This window comes from Heterocephalus glaber, unplaced genomic scaffold (genome assembly GCF_053883595.1).
Source record: "Heterocephalus glaber isolate CG9 unplaced genomic scaffold, H.glaber_assembly_v1.0 deba00001593, whole genome shotgun sequence".
Classification (NCBI taxonomy): Eukaryota; Metazoa; Chordata; class Mammalia; order Rodentia; family Bathyergidae; genus Heterocephalus; species Heterocephalus glaber.
Genome location: NW_028258368.1, coordinates 6,025,479 through 6,039,613, shown reverse-complemented (window position 1 = coordinate 6,039,613; position 14,135 = coordinate 6,025,479). Strand labels below are relative to the sequence as shown.

General features: G+C 41.7%; 1 long non-coding RNA gene across 4 annotated transcripts in view; it reads right to left on the bottom strand.

Moving 5' to 3' along the window:
- The window catches only part of LOC147823331 (uncharacterized), a 105,944-nt gene that overhangs the window by 17,013 nt on the left and 74,796 nt on the right, over positions 1 to 14,135 (bottom strand). For all 4 annotated transcript variants that reach the window (XR_015444043.1, XR_015444042.1, XR_015444044.1 and 1 more), the window contains exon 4: positions 6,682 to 9,533. This is a non-coding gene — a long non-coding RNA (uncharacterized LOC147823331). The remainder of the gene's footprint in view (positions 1 to 6,681; positions 9,534 to 14,135) is intronic.

The following is a 14,135-nucleotide window of genomic DNA, read 5'->3' as shown; positions in this document are numbered from 1 at the left end:
ACTGAAAAGCACTTAAACATTTTTCCATATAACTTAAAAAAGCATCTCAAGCACCAATAAGATACCAGAGGATGTGATTTGTTTCAGAAAGATCCCCCAAATCAACATTGTCCTCCACATTTTTATAGTTGTACTTGTAGGTGTGACAAGTTCATTTGTTTTTATTCAACTACTGCTAGTCCCTGCTTTTCCTACCTTTTATAAAAATAAATTTATTGATACAATTTAGAGACAGTACTGCTCTTCATTTTGAGTTTAAAGTCCTTTATCTTTAGGAGCATATTAGAAACATGTAGGCATCTGGCCAATACATGGGACTCCAAAAATAAATACAGATGAATGATATTATGTTAGCCATGAGTCATCTTACCAGCCCATAATCTCTGTAGTCAATCATATTTCCAACTTATGCTATCTTCAGGTTTGCAGAGGTGAGAAAAAAAAAACAAGTGCTTTTTCTTCAATGAACACACTTTAGCTATTAGATTAAATGACTGCCTGTCCTACATTCACTTTCACTTCTTATCATGCATTTTAGAAATTTCATACAATCAGCCTACATAATCCTAGATTTATTAAAATTATGACAGATAGTTTAATAAAACATCAAATCCCTTTCTATCACTGAAAATACATATTAATCATAGACTTTAAAAAGAAATAGTCACATTGTAGAAAAACAGTACCCTTTAAAAACTGAACTCAGCTGCATTAATTAGATATGAAATATTTTTGACTCGAACAGAAAGAAGGTTAATAAATGATTTTGAATGAATTGAAATACTTCATGAGAATACACCATAACTGTGAATTAAAGTAACCCTGCCTTTAAGGAGACATCATTGATGTTGAAACATACAGAACAGCATCCCAGGAAAACATGTAAAAGTGAGAAAACATGTAAAATTGAGTAATGAAAATACTTATTACCAGAGTCATCTCCTGAGATGTCAGACCTTTATTTGCCATGTGAGCCTTTTTTGCCTAGAAACAGCATAGTGGACTGTTTAGCTCTAGCTGGCAGACTCCATGTGACCCAGCAACAGCAGAACAAGAAAACCAGTAAAGTTTTTTGCTAGAAGTAAACATATTTAAAACCTTTTTTTTTTTTTTGCATTGTGACTCAGTTTCCTTCCCCTTTCTTCCACAACAAGTAACACCAGCGACAATGACTAACAACGTTGAAGCCTCTGATTTCTGCACTACTGGATGGGAATTATACATGTGAATTAAAGTATATGAACATAAAATGAAAAGCTGATAATGTACATTTCTCATGAGATATTTTGCTTATTATTAGGGATGTGGTAAATATTTAATTTGAGCTGTATTTAACTAATCATTTTTATTTTCCTTCTTTCTGTATACTACAAGACATTTTCTTATATTCTTTTCTTCCTCAATATTGAGTGCTTTAACAAATTGTTCCTGGGCGGGGGATTTAGCTCAGTGGTTTTGCCGCCTGTTGCACAAGCGCAAGGACCTGAGTTCAATCCCCAGTACCGAAAAAAAAAAAAAAAAAGAAAAAAAAAAAGAAATTGCCCCTATCAGAGGGTTCTATCCATTTTTGTTACTGTCAAAATATTTCTTATCTCTTTATTTCAGTAATCCTTATTTCAAAAGAATATGCTTGCCTTCTGATTTCTGTTTGCAGAACATTCTTACCTGATACTATTTGAATTCTCCCTTTCCTCACTCAAATTTTGTAAAGATTCCTTCTTGCAATTGTTCTGGTCTCCACTCTCAGTCAAAAAGACACGTCTTCCTCATTATAACACTTAGTGTCTCAGGTACTGATATTCCAGGGCTGAAGCAAAGTAAAGCCCATTTCCTCACACAACCTGGCTTAGTCATTTGTTTGGTACCCCCTAGTGGGAAAGGGGATGAACTGAGCTATAAGCAATTAATGAAGAGAAGATGTGGCCTGCCCTGGATACATGCTGAAATAACAATTTGGATTAAATAAAAATATCAGTGGCATTCAAGAAAAATATTTAAAAATTTTATCTCACCTGTTTTTACCTTCTTAACACAGTTAGAATATTTTGAATTACATACACATCTCACTTCTGTGGATTGCATTAGATTTCTGTTAGAACACTGATCTGTAATATAGCCTCTGTGCATTTTCTGTGTTTTATGCTTCTGCTGGTTCTCATTCTTCTTGTCTTATCTCCTCATGTGCCTGATTGTCATTGTCTGTGTGCTGGATATGATGCTTTAAAAGTTGCCATTAAAGAAGTTCAAGTATAGGATAATATTTTCTTCCCTCAGAAATGACTTTGCTTGTTTTGGGAACTTGGAGCCATTCATCCAGAAGTACTTAATTACCTTAAGGAGTTTAGTTATTTGGACTCATGTAGATATCTGCCTTGAAGCTGGGCTGCTTTCTGAGAACTGGTTAACCTATAGTTCGCCTTTCCTCTGAGGGTCCAATCCTTCAGGACCCTACTCAAAGGGCAGGGAGTCACTGAGGCTCTATTATTAGTAGGCTTGCATTTCAACATGTGCTTGCTTAGCCCCAGGAAGCCTTCCAAAGCCTGTGTGAGCCACAATTCCTCCATGATTAAAGGATTTCTGATTCCATTGCCATGCCACTTCTGCCACAATTAGGAAACCACCAAGAAGGATGGGGAACCACCACAAACAGTAAGTCACTACAATCTGCAGTCACATTTGCTCTTACTGGCCCTGGAATCAAATTGTGCCTGGGAGGATCTGTACCCTCAGAATGCAGAATGGATGCCAAGGGCTCTATTTTTAATTCTTTGAAGCCAGTGACCACAGCTAGGCTGGTAATCACAGCTCAGAACCTCTGGAATTCCCCAGGAATACCACGTTTCCACAAAGTGTGGCAGCAAGAGCAACAGGTGTTTGTTTTCACCTTCAATTCTGCTGCGTTTGATGGATAGGATCTAAATCTCATCCAGGAGTGTGCCTGCAAAGAACTCTGAGAAATGTATTGTTTATCTTTTTTTTTTTTTTTTTTTTGGTACCGGGGATCAAACTTGGGTCCTTGCGCTTTCGAGGCATGTGGCAGAACTGCTGAGCTAAATCCCTGGCCCCGTATTGTTTATCTTTACTGTTTCTATGGTGTAGGAAGAAAGAAGTGTAGAAAGAAGATGAAGTGGAAGTCAGGCACTGATTTTCCCCATCCACCCTATGCACATAGAATTAGGATGTCATTCACTTGTACTTTCAAAATATGCAAAAATAATGCTACATCCTGCTCACTGGTTTCTCATTTATATGTAAGTACATGTACATCCATCCATCTGTATCTCTACATCCTCATATCTATATCTATGTGCCCAATTACTCTGAAGGCTGTAAGATCAGTAGGAACTTCAAGCACTGGTGTTCAAAACCCATTTGTGTGATGTGGGGCACATATATTTCTTCAACTTCTCTCTCAATGATTTTATTTCCCTCTCTGTAGCATAGATGTGATGACAGTGCCTATCTCAAAACTCTTGTGAGACTAAAATAAGATACTGCATACCTGGATGTGTTGGCAAACACCTGTAATCCCAACACTCTGGGAGACTGAGGTAGAAGGATCACAAGTTCAAGCCCAGGGTGGGCAATTTAGCAATACACTGTCCCAAAAAGGGGAGGGTCTGGGGGCATAGTTCACTATGAAGGCCTTGTGTTCAATCCCCAGTACTACACACACACAAAGGTACTGCATGGAAGAGACTTTACATAGTTCTTGGCTCACCATTACTAGTTAGTTAATTGCAGCCCCCTTTTTTAGACACAGGGTCTCACTAAGTAGTTCAGGCTGGCCTTAAACTCACTATGTAGCTCCACCTGTCCTTAAACTTGTGGCAATCCTGCTGCCACAGCCTCCCCAGTGCTGGGAGTACAGGTGTGTATGTCACCACACCCAGCTATTCATATTGTTATGAGGCAGCAGAAGATCTAGATGGTAAATCCAACTCCTTATATCAACTTGGCAAGTCATTTAATTTCTCTAAGACTTGATTTTTGGTCTTTCAGATGAAGGAGTTATCCTAAATGGTTTATAAGGTGAGTTTTTGACCGGACCATCTCCAAGTTCTTTCATGATGGTAGTAGGGTGGCAGAAGTTATCCACGTAACATGTTTTGATAAGTTTGGAGAGCCTGGAAACCAGGCATTTGATTACACCTAATTCAAAATTCTAAAATTTCAAATCTTGTGAAATCTGAAACTTTTTGAGTACTGACATGAGGCCACAAGTGAAAAATTCTACACCTGACCTCATGGGATGGGTTGCAGCCAAGGTAAAATGAAGTAAATTTATTGTATATAATTTCCTGTGGGCCTTATGTGTGTGAGACGTAAATGAATGCTGTGTATAGACTTGGATCCTACCTCCATGATATCTCATCTTGTATAAGGAAATAGTCCAAAGTCCAAACCAATCACAAAGCTGAAACACTGTTGGTAGCATGCCTTTTGGGTAAGAGACACATCATTTTCACAACATCTTATAATACTAATTTATCTCTAAACTCTGCCTAAAATATAATGATGAAACTACCACTATGAAGCACTTGAAAGATCCAGAGGGGGTTGCTAATATCAAGATGAACACCAGAGGGCATTTCAGTTAAAGATTGAGACAAAAAGGAAGTTTGAGCTTAGCCAGGCTTTTCAGGGCTGGGGAAACATCTGAGCATAGAAACCTGGTTGTGAAAGTAGTAGAATGTTAGTCTTTTGTGAAAACTAAGTGAAAAAAAAAAGTTTAATTCAATCATTGACTACCTGGATGTGGGTCCTATGGGGGAGTGATTATGTGTAGTTTTGTTATCTTCATCTGGATTGTTGTTATAAAGCTTAAAGTATCACAATAATAAAACACCAACATAAAAATAAAAACTTCAGGCTAGGAGTGGTGGCAAACACCTATAATCCCAGGAAGCTGAGGCAGGAGGGTCACAGCGAGTTTTAGGGCAGTCTGGACTACACAGTGAGTTCAAGGCCAGCCTGAACTACATAGTGAGAACCTGTCTCAAAACACCAAACCAAACCAAAACAAAACAACTCCCCTCAAAAACCCCCCAAACTTCACCCTTTGCTGCAAGTTCTTATGCAATGGAGCATGCGTCTAATATTCTAGTGTTTGTTGAATGAGAAAATGTCCATCTTACAGCTTGTCAAGTTTACAGGCTTTCACAGTATAGTACTTAGTGGACACAACCCCTGGAAATAAATTAACCTCTATCAATATACACACAGGGGAATGTAGTCCCAGGGAAAATTTTGACTCAAAAATAAATATTGGAGATGGATGTAGATTGAAGGATGAGAATTGAAATATTATTCAATTGGACTATTTTAACTCTCAAAGACGATACTTTTTAAAAAGTGAAAATATAAGCAACTTCATAGAAGAAAAATGACTTCAACAACATCAGATTCTACACATGGCTTTTAAATTATCTCCTTGTATTCATATGCTATGGATTTATATTCTGTTTATGACACTTTTTCCTAGTTAACATGGTTTTGGTAACCAAAATCTATGAAAAGAAGCCGGGATGCTTTTCGTAAGAAGATGACAATAGATTCTCTTAGTGATTAGTAAAAGATGGAATGATTTTTATGTTTAAAGTAAGTTTCTAGTCATTGCTTGTTATTCTGAAGGACAGCACAGTATACTAGTTTGTTAAGCTTGGAGCTGTTGTGTTACTTTTTGGCAGAGGACCCTTTGATGGCCCTTGGCTGATCCCCTACCAGGGAACACTTGGTTCCTGGGTGAGAACAGTTTGCTAATAATGGAGTACTTATAAATGTATGAATCATTATTTTTCATTGTTCTGTTTTTGGTACTCATCAAGAAATCTGTGTGTGGCTTCATGCCTTTTTCTCTAAGCCCAAGTGTATGCCTATAAGTTTGAAGATGGAGATGTAAGAGATGTGTAGATCTCCGAGTCTCACACTGCACTCACCTGTTCACTCTTTGCTGAGTGACGAGTGCAAGAAACCATAGGATGAGCTGGTGCATTGCTCTGGACATCTACATGAGTGAAAAACTTGTACAGAGAAGCTCACTGCCTTACGTGTAAATTAAAATGAATCCTGCTACATTGTGGACTAAAACACAGAACTCTTTGTGATTTTCTTGTCCATCATGAATCAGCAACTTTAAGGAAATTTCTCATGTGCAGTGGGTTGCTTTGAGCTGGATTTCTTTCTTTTTTTTTTTTTTTGGTACCAGGGATCGAACTTGGGTCCTTGTGCTTACGCGGCAGGCGGCGAAACCACTGAGCTAAATCCCTGGCCGAGCTGGATTTCTTGACCATTAAAAGTAAAACAAATGCTCAGTTAAATTGCAGCACTTGAGGAGAAAATTTAGAGACCAGATTCTTGCTTAATAATCTTACTTGACATCTAGAAGAACTGAAGCAGCAAGAAAAAATATCTGATTTATGACAGTGTTTTGGCTTTATATACCTTCACGTTTCAATTTAGCCTTGGATAATTCTTTACCAATTAAAAAATTCATAGAAGGCATAATTTAGTGGCCCAAGGACAAGCCTCAGACAAGCCCACAACTCTAGTCCCTGTTGGTGACACATCACCAACCAGTGTGTAACTAAAGCAAGAGATTTAATGTCTCAGTCTTTCATCAATAGAGAAATGTATTCAAAAACGAATAAAGAAGGAGATGTGAATGCCCATTCTACTTACTTCTCACAGTTGCCAGTCAAACTGTACAGAAGATGGGGAGAATGAAGCATGCAGTATGGAGATGGAGCCCAAAGCCCAGAATCCAGCAGTTGAAGCCTTCTTGGTGACTGAAGGGCAGAGAGAATATACCCCGAAGAAGTCTCATTTCAAGTTTTTCTACTTAGCTGCTGCTTATCTTTCTGGCCTACATTTGGTGACTCACGGCTAAGATTTTCTTTTCTTTTTTTTTCCCCCATTAACTTTATTGGTACATTTTAGGTATAAAATACAGTTACATTCATCTTGGGATCTTGTACCATTACATGAGTCTCTTGGTTCTTACTTTTTTTCCCCTTCCCTTGCCCCCCCTTCACCCCCTCCAACCTTCCCTATTTGCAAAGACCTTGTTTCCATTTTGTTCCTCTTCTCATACTTTTTCCTTTCCCTTTTTTTCTTTCGCCTACCCCTCCCAATTCCCCTGCTCTTTTAGACCTTTTCTTCCTGTTACACAATATCAGTTATACATGTTTAAAATTACAATATTAAGATCTAGGAGACATTACCACAGATTTTACAGAATTTAAAAGGATATAGAAAGCATATTCCACAAATCTTTTTTGAAATAAATTTGACAACTTCTAAGATGTAACTTAGAAGAAAATTAATGAAATTAACTCTGGAGGAAATATAAAATTTGAATAGCACCTATTAAAGAAAGTATATTCCTAGCTTGAAAACCTACCTATATGACAACAGCAGGCTCATAAACATTTTAACTGATAAATTATATCAAATATTTAAAGCAGAAAAGAGAAGGAACACTTCTCCCCTCATTTTAGGAACTCAACATTGTGCTAATCCTAAAACTGGATAAAGATAATAGAAGAAAAATGCATGAACATAGATAGACATTTGTTTAACAAAGCAAAGTCTTAGAAGTCAGATCTGGTAGTATGTAGAAAGTGGTTTTATTATAGGGATGGCAGTGTTGGTTCAGCATTGGAAGATCCACCCCCCAAAGTCATCATTTTAACAGAGGAAAGGAGAAAGCCATATGATCCTGTCACTAGTTGTCCCGGCCCGCGGGTAAGTCAACGGAGACCCTAGAGGGGGAGCGAGGATGAGAGGGGACAGGGGACACGAGAGATGGAGACAAGACAGGTTTCTGATCAAGTCTCGTTTATTGCAGAAGCTGTTACAACATATATACCGTAGGGCTAGAGGGGAGGAGCAAGAGGAGGGTACTGGGGCTACTTCCTTGTTGCCGGGTAGATTTGCAGCAGGCCCAGATATGTCCGTAAAAGGCACTCAAGAGTTCTAGCGGGGGGGCAAGGCCCCCCACAGGTCCTCCCTTTAAAATTATAATTTTAGAAAGGCGTCAGGAGAGCCAAGCCTGCGGGGGCTGAGCCTGTCTTGGGTCAGAGCAACACACGTGTCTGCACCGTGCACCTTACCCGTCATCGGTTAACCAGAGAATCAAGGCTCTGGCACCTGTCTTAGGCGGCACACGAGGGCTCTCTCATTGCATGGCATGCTTGCTCAGTTGCCCGTCATTGGCTTGCCAGCCCACTCACCAGGTGGGGCGAGAACACTTCGCCACGGCAAGGACCTAATCGATGGTCCGACATTCGTCCTGGTCAGCCATTGCCAATCTATTATAGTAGACCTGTATGGGCGCTGTTTTTATTGCCTCTATCTGGGCTCTAAGAAAGGCCATGATTTTGTTATAAAGTACGGGCCCTAAAGAAATGAGCAAGAGTAGACCCAATAAGGGTCCCAGCAAAGGGAGGAGATAAGGGAGGAAACCATTGAGGCCAGTCCAGAGGGGATTTTGAGTGAATTTTTGTCGTCATCTGTTTAAATCTTCCTGAAGTTCGCGAATTTTTCCCCTGACGATCCCAGATTTGTTGGCATAAAAACAGCAATGTTCATTTAAGGCTAGACTGTGAATAAGAGAGTTAAGCTACCCTGATTAAGCTTTTGAAGATAACCAATGTGGACATGCTACAATAACATATTCAGAACTTAACCAATATGAACGTTTTGTAACAACATATTTAGTGCTTAAATATCAAGGACAACCAATACAATCAATTTATAACATATTTAGATAATATTCATTGTGATATGTCTCCCATAAGATTATATAATATAAAATTTACTAGGGGGTCCCTTTAATGAATTAAGACCAGAATAATCATTTTCTGGGTGGCCACTTCTATATTCATCAAAGGGAGTTCCCATCTATAATCGTTTTGACAAACAATTAAGAATATATATCTTTTTATTTTATAACTGTTAATTGTAATTTGATTGTTGCATGTGGGTAACAATGCACGTCACTTTCATAAAATAAATTTCAGTGGTACTTTGATCAATTAACAACCTGGGAAGAAAAGCATGTCTTTAGTTTAATAATATTATCTATAAGTCAATTTAACAATAGGCGAATATCCTTTGAAGAGGAAGGAACATATTGAGCTCAACTGTACAAACACAAACAACAGACAATAGACAAACATATAAGACAGTGTATAAAATTAGGGTGCACCCAAATATAACTAGCCAAATTGAATTATACTATACTCTTGATGATTATTAGATTGTAATTGTAGGCGCCATTGTTAACTGGTTAAGATTGGACAACGTCAGGTCATCGGCATCATCAGCACACCTATCAACTTGTTTTACTAGGCGTTCTGGGAGCCACCTGGCTGACTTCATTTCCTTGGAGTAAATACACACCGATCCTCGGCCCCAGATAAGTACAGGATCCGGCCCGTGCCATGAGTGGTCCAGGGGGTCTTTCCACATCACCGAGGCAAATTGTCGTTGCGTCTCTGGTTGCCAGAAACGATTGGCTGCAGATAAACCTTTGGCATCCAAATTTAAGAAGTTAAGAATAAATAGTGCATGTGATATCAGATTTCTAGGAGACCCCTTAGTAGGATACCATTCCCCCTTTTTTATTTTGTCTAAAGTAATTTTAAGTGTGAGATTAGCCCTTTCTATAATGCCTTGTCCCTGTGGATTATATGGGATTCCCGTTATATGTGTTATTGTAAATTGTTTGTAAAATTTGGAGAAGCCAGAGCTGATATAGCCAGGACCATTATCTGTTTTAATTTGTTGTGGGCAGCCAAGCACTGAGAAGGCAGTGAGGAGATGAGCAATGACGTGTTTAGTAGCTTCCCCAGACTGCAGGGTGGCAAATATGAATCCACTATATGTATTAATGTTGACATGTATATATTTAAGATTTCCAAATTTAGGGTAATGTGTGATGTCCATTTGCCATAGGGCATTTGGAATCAAGCCACGAGGATTAACTCCCAGATGAGGTGTAGGAAGGTGCAGAGTGCACGTAGGGCAGGCCTTAACAATTTGTCTAGCTTGTTCTCTAGTAAGCTTATACATAAGGCGAAGCGTGTGAGCATTAAGATGATGGAATTGGTGTGCCTTCTGTGCTTGGTCAATCGGACTGGGGGCATCAGTATTTATTGAATAGGCAAAAGCCTGAGGTCTTGTGGCTAGGTCTGCTAAGCAGTTGCCCTCTGCAAGTGGGCTGGGTAGGTTAGAGTGGGCTCGAAGGTGCCCAATGAAAAAGGATTTGGATCGTTTTCTGATTAGATCTTGTAATTGGAGGAAAAGACCACCAGTCTGAGAGGCAAGTTTGATCAGTCCACATGTTTCTAATAAGGGAACAGATTGGGCAATGTAAGCACTGTCAGTAAAGAGATTAAAAGCTCGGGCAGGAAATGCGGTAAAGACCGCTATGACTGCCTGGAGCTCGGTTAACTGGGCCGAAGAGTGGGCGGTTCGGAACTGGACAATGTTATCATCCCACACATAGGCAGCCATTCCAGTGGAAGAACCGTCTGTAAAAACGGGTAGAGCCTCTGGCAGAGGAAAGCAAGAAGTGATCTTCGGGAAAATGAAGTCATGTCTGTTGGCAAAGTCAATAAGTTTGCTGGGAGGATAGTGGTTGTCCAATAACCCTGAATAAGAAGCAAGAGCAATTGGCCAGGAATCGGTGGTTTGTATAAGCCAATCGACCTGGTCCTTAGGGTAGGGTTGGATAATGACATCAGGTTCTTTTCCAAAGTACATCTTTCCATGGTCTCTGCCCAAGATAACTAGGTCTGCAACTGCAACATAATAGGGGTAAAAGACCCGCTTAGGGGAAACTGGGAGATGAACCCACAAAAGGGGAGCGGTTTGCCAAAAGACAGCAGTGGGAGAGAGGGAGGTTTTGCAGATGATATACTGTAAAGGAGAGTTATAATCCATAAAAGTAATTGTTTGATTTTGAATGGCTTGTTCCACTGTACTGATGGCTTTGCGCCCCTCGGCAGTGAGCTGTCGAGGTGAAGTAGGGTGGTTATCACCTTGTAGGGTATCATAGAGAGGCTTCAGGTCATGTTTAGTGAGCTTTAAATAGGGCATAAGCCAATTAATGTCTCCTAGCAATTTTTGGAAGTCATTTAAAGTCTTAAGACCGTCCAGCCGCAAGGTAAGCTTTTGGGAGGAAATGTGACGTCCCTTCATCTGAAATCCGAGGTAGTTATAAGGGTCTTTTAGTTGAACCTTATCAGGGGCAATCTGGAGGCCATGAGATTCAAGTGCCCGTCGAAGGTCAGCATAACAAGCTAAAACCTCACTTCCTAATTGCCCCACTACAAGGATATCATCCATGTAATGGATAATATACATTTGAGGCCAATTGTCTCGGGTGGATTGGAGTGCCACGGCTACAAATGACTGGCACAGGGTGGGACTATTGGCCATGCCTTGGGGCAGAACCAGCCACTGAAAGCGCTGCATTGGGGTACAGAAATTGGTCGCTGGAAGGCTAAATGCGAAGCGTTTTTGATCAGCAGGATGTAAGGGAATGGTGAAAAAGCAATCCTTTAAATCAATAATAATCTTGTAATACCCAAGGGGAATGGCTACCGGCGAAGGGAGACCAGGTTGTAAAGCTCCCATGAGTACCATGGTTTTATTAACTGTTCTAAGATCTTGTAAGAGTCTCCATTTTTCCGACCGTTTTTTAATGACAAAAATGGGAGTATTCCAAGGGGAGTGGCTAGGAATAATATGGCCAGCATGAAGCTGTTCCTGCACCAACTGTTGAGCTGCTGACAATTTCTCCTTAGAGAGGGGCCACTGATCGACCCACACTGGATCATCTGAGAGCCAGGTAATCTTTTCAGCATGGGCCGCAGGAGTGTCAATGGCCCCTATGGAAAATGGCCTAGCCCTGCCCGAGGGGGCCGAGGGACAGGCTCAATGGGGTGAGTAAGGTTTGTAGGGTGTTTCCCCAGTCCCGTTCCTGGAATGTACCCATTTTTAAACATCTGCATAGTGACAATTTCATTGGGGCTGGAAATAATTATCCCCATTTGTGATAGTAAGTCTCTTCCCCATAGATTAATAGGTAACCCTGAAATGATATAAGGTTGAATGGTGCCCTGATTACCATCTTGGTCTCTCCAGGTCAGATCTTTGGCACTTTGTTTAGGATTTTCACTCTGACCTATACCCCCGAGATGGGTGAGGGTGTCTTTTAATGGCCATGCCTGAGGCCAATCCTCTCCCTTTATGATAGTTACATCGGCACCAGTGTCAACCAGCCCAGAAAACTGTCTCCCATCTAACCACAAGGTCACGAGAGGCTTTTGTGCTGAAAGTATCTCTGACCAGTAAACATCAGATGAGCCGAATCCCTGGCTGCCTCGGGCGTTGTTTAGAGCCTTATTAGAGGTAGAGAGAAGGGGAAGGAGTAGCAATTGAGCAAATCTTTGGCCTGATTGAATGGTATTAATAACTTTGGGAGAAGAAACCATAACTTTAATTTCCCCAGAGTAGTCATTATCTATCACTCCTGGGTAAACCAACAGCCCATTTATGGTACTACTGCTTCGGCCTATTACGAGGCCAAAAGTCTCTCTAGGTAAGGGTCCAAAGACTCCTGTGGCGAGGGCCTGGACTCCCATTTCTGGGGTCAATACTGTGTGGGTGGTGGCACTGAGGTCCAATCCGGCACTTCCTTTTGTGGCTCTGATGAGGTCTGAAATGGATTGCTGTTTATTGGAGCAAAATTGAGCGCCCCGTAAATTTGTTTGGAGTTGGGGGCCTGGGGCTGGCCCCCTTTCCCGTTTCCCGAATTCGAATCCTTAAGAGGGGGAAGGGGTCGGCCCTGGGCATCAGTTTTGGATCGGCACTCACTCGCCCAATGCCTCCCCCGACTACATCGGGGGCAGGGCCCGGGGGGCGGAGCATTGGGGCCCTGCATTTTAGTGGTCGGGCATTCTCTAGCAAAATGGCCGGTGGCCCCACACCGGAAACACTTATTGCCGACGTGGCGTTGCAAAAATTGTTTGACTGTGAAGCCTTGCATGGCGGCCGCCATGGCAAGGCCCTGTTGGTAGGCGGCCCCAATCTCAGAACAAAGGCGAATGTAGCCGGAAAGGTCAGTTTTCTTTTTATAGGGGCGGATAGCGGCCTGACAGGCGGCATTGGCGTTCTCAAAAGCAAGCTGTTTAACAAAATCTGTCCCTGTCTCCGCGCTCCCAAAAATCCGGCCTGCCGCCGTGAGAAGGCGGTGAACAAAGTCCGCAAATGGCTCGTCTGGGCCCTGCCGAATGTTAGTGAGGGAGGCACTCACGTCTCCTTTGGAGGGGAGCTTTTTCCAGGCCCTAGTGGCGGCGGTCTGAATCTGGGCATATAACCCCGCATCAAATTGTATTTGTTGGTCGTTGGCGGCGTAGGCCCCCTCCCCAAGGAGCATGTCAAGCACCCATCCATTCCCCGCCTGAGCATTGCGCCTAGCAGTTTCTCGGCAATTTTTAACATATTTAGATTTCCATAATAAATAATCACCTCCTGTAAGGGTGGCGCGGGCCAGAGTCTGCCAATCAATTGGGGTGAGCCAATTTTCTGCCACCGATTCTAAAATAGCCATGGTGTAAGGTGCACTGGCCCCATATTGAGCTGCAGCCGTTTTAAATTTTTTAATGACCTTAAAATCAAAACCACTGTGGTGTCTTCACGCCTGTCTCTGTGCGTCAGTAGTTTTAGTTACGGGAAAGGCTTCCGCATTTTTAAGTTTCAGGGATACTCCCGACCCGGATGGCACCCTAGGGGCCGCCCCTCTAACGGGGGGTCGTGGCTTAAGTTTGTCTTCTCTACGGACATTTTTATGGGCTTTGCCTGTTCTTAAGCCTTCAAGCTGGGTAATAAGTTCTTGGTGTTCCTTTTCTAACCTTATCTGTTCTTTTAGAAATTCTATTTTGTCCCGGAGTTCCTTTTGGGGATCAACAACAGGACATGCCAGAGTGGGAGTGTCGGGGCCTGAAGAGATATAAGGAGGGGGATATCCGGAGTCGCCCCACAATGCTCCCCCCGCGGGCTCCTCCGACCCGGAGCCCTCTTGGGGCGGATCTGGGGGCGGAGGCGGGCCACGATAGGCTTGA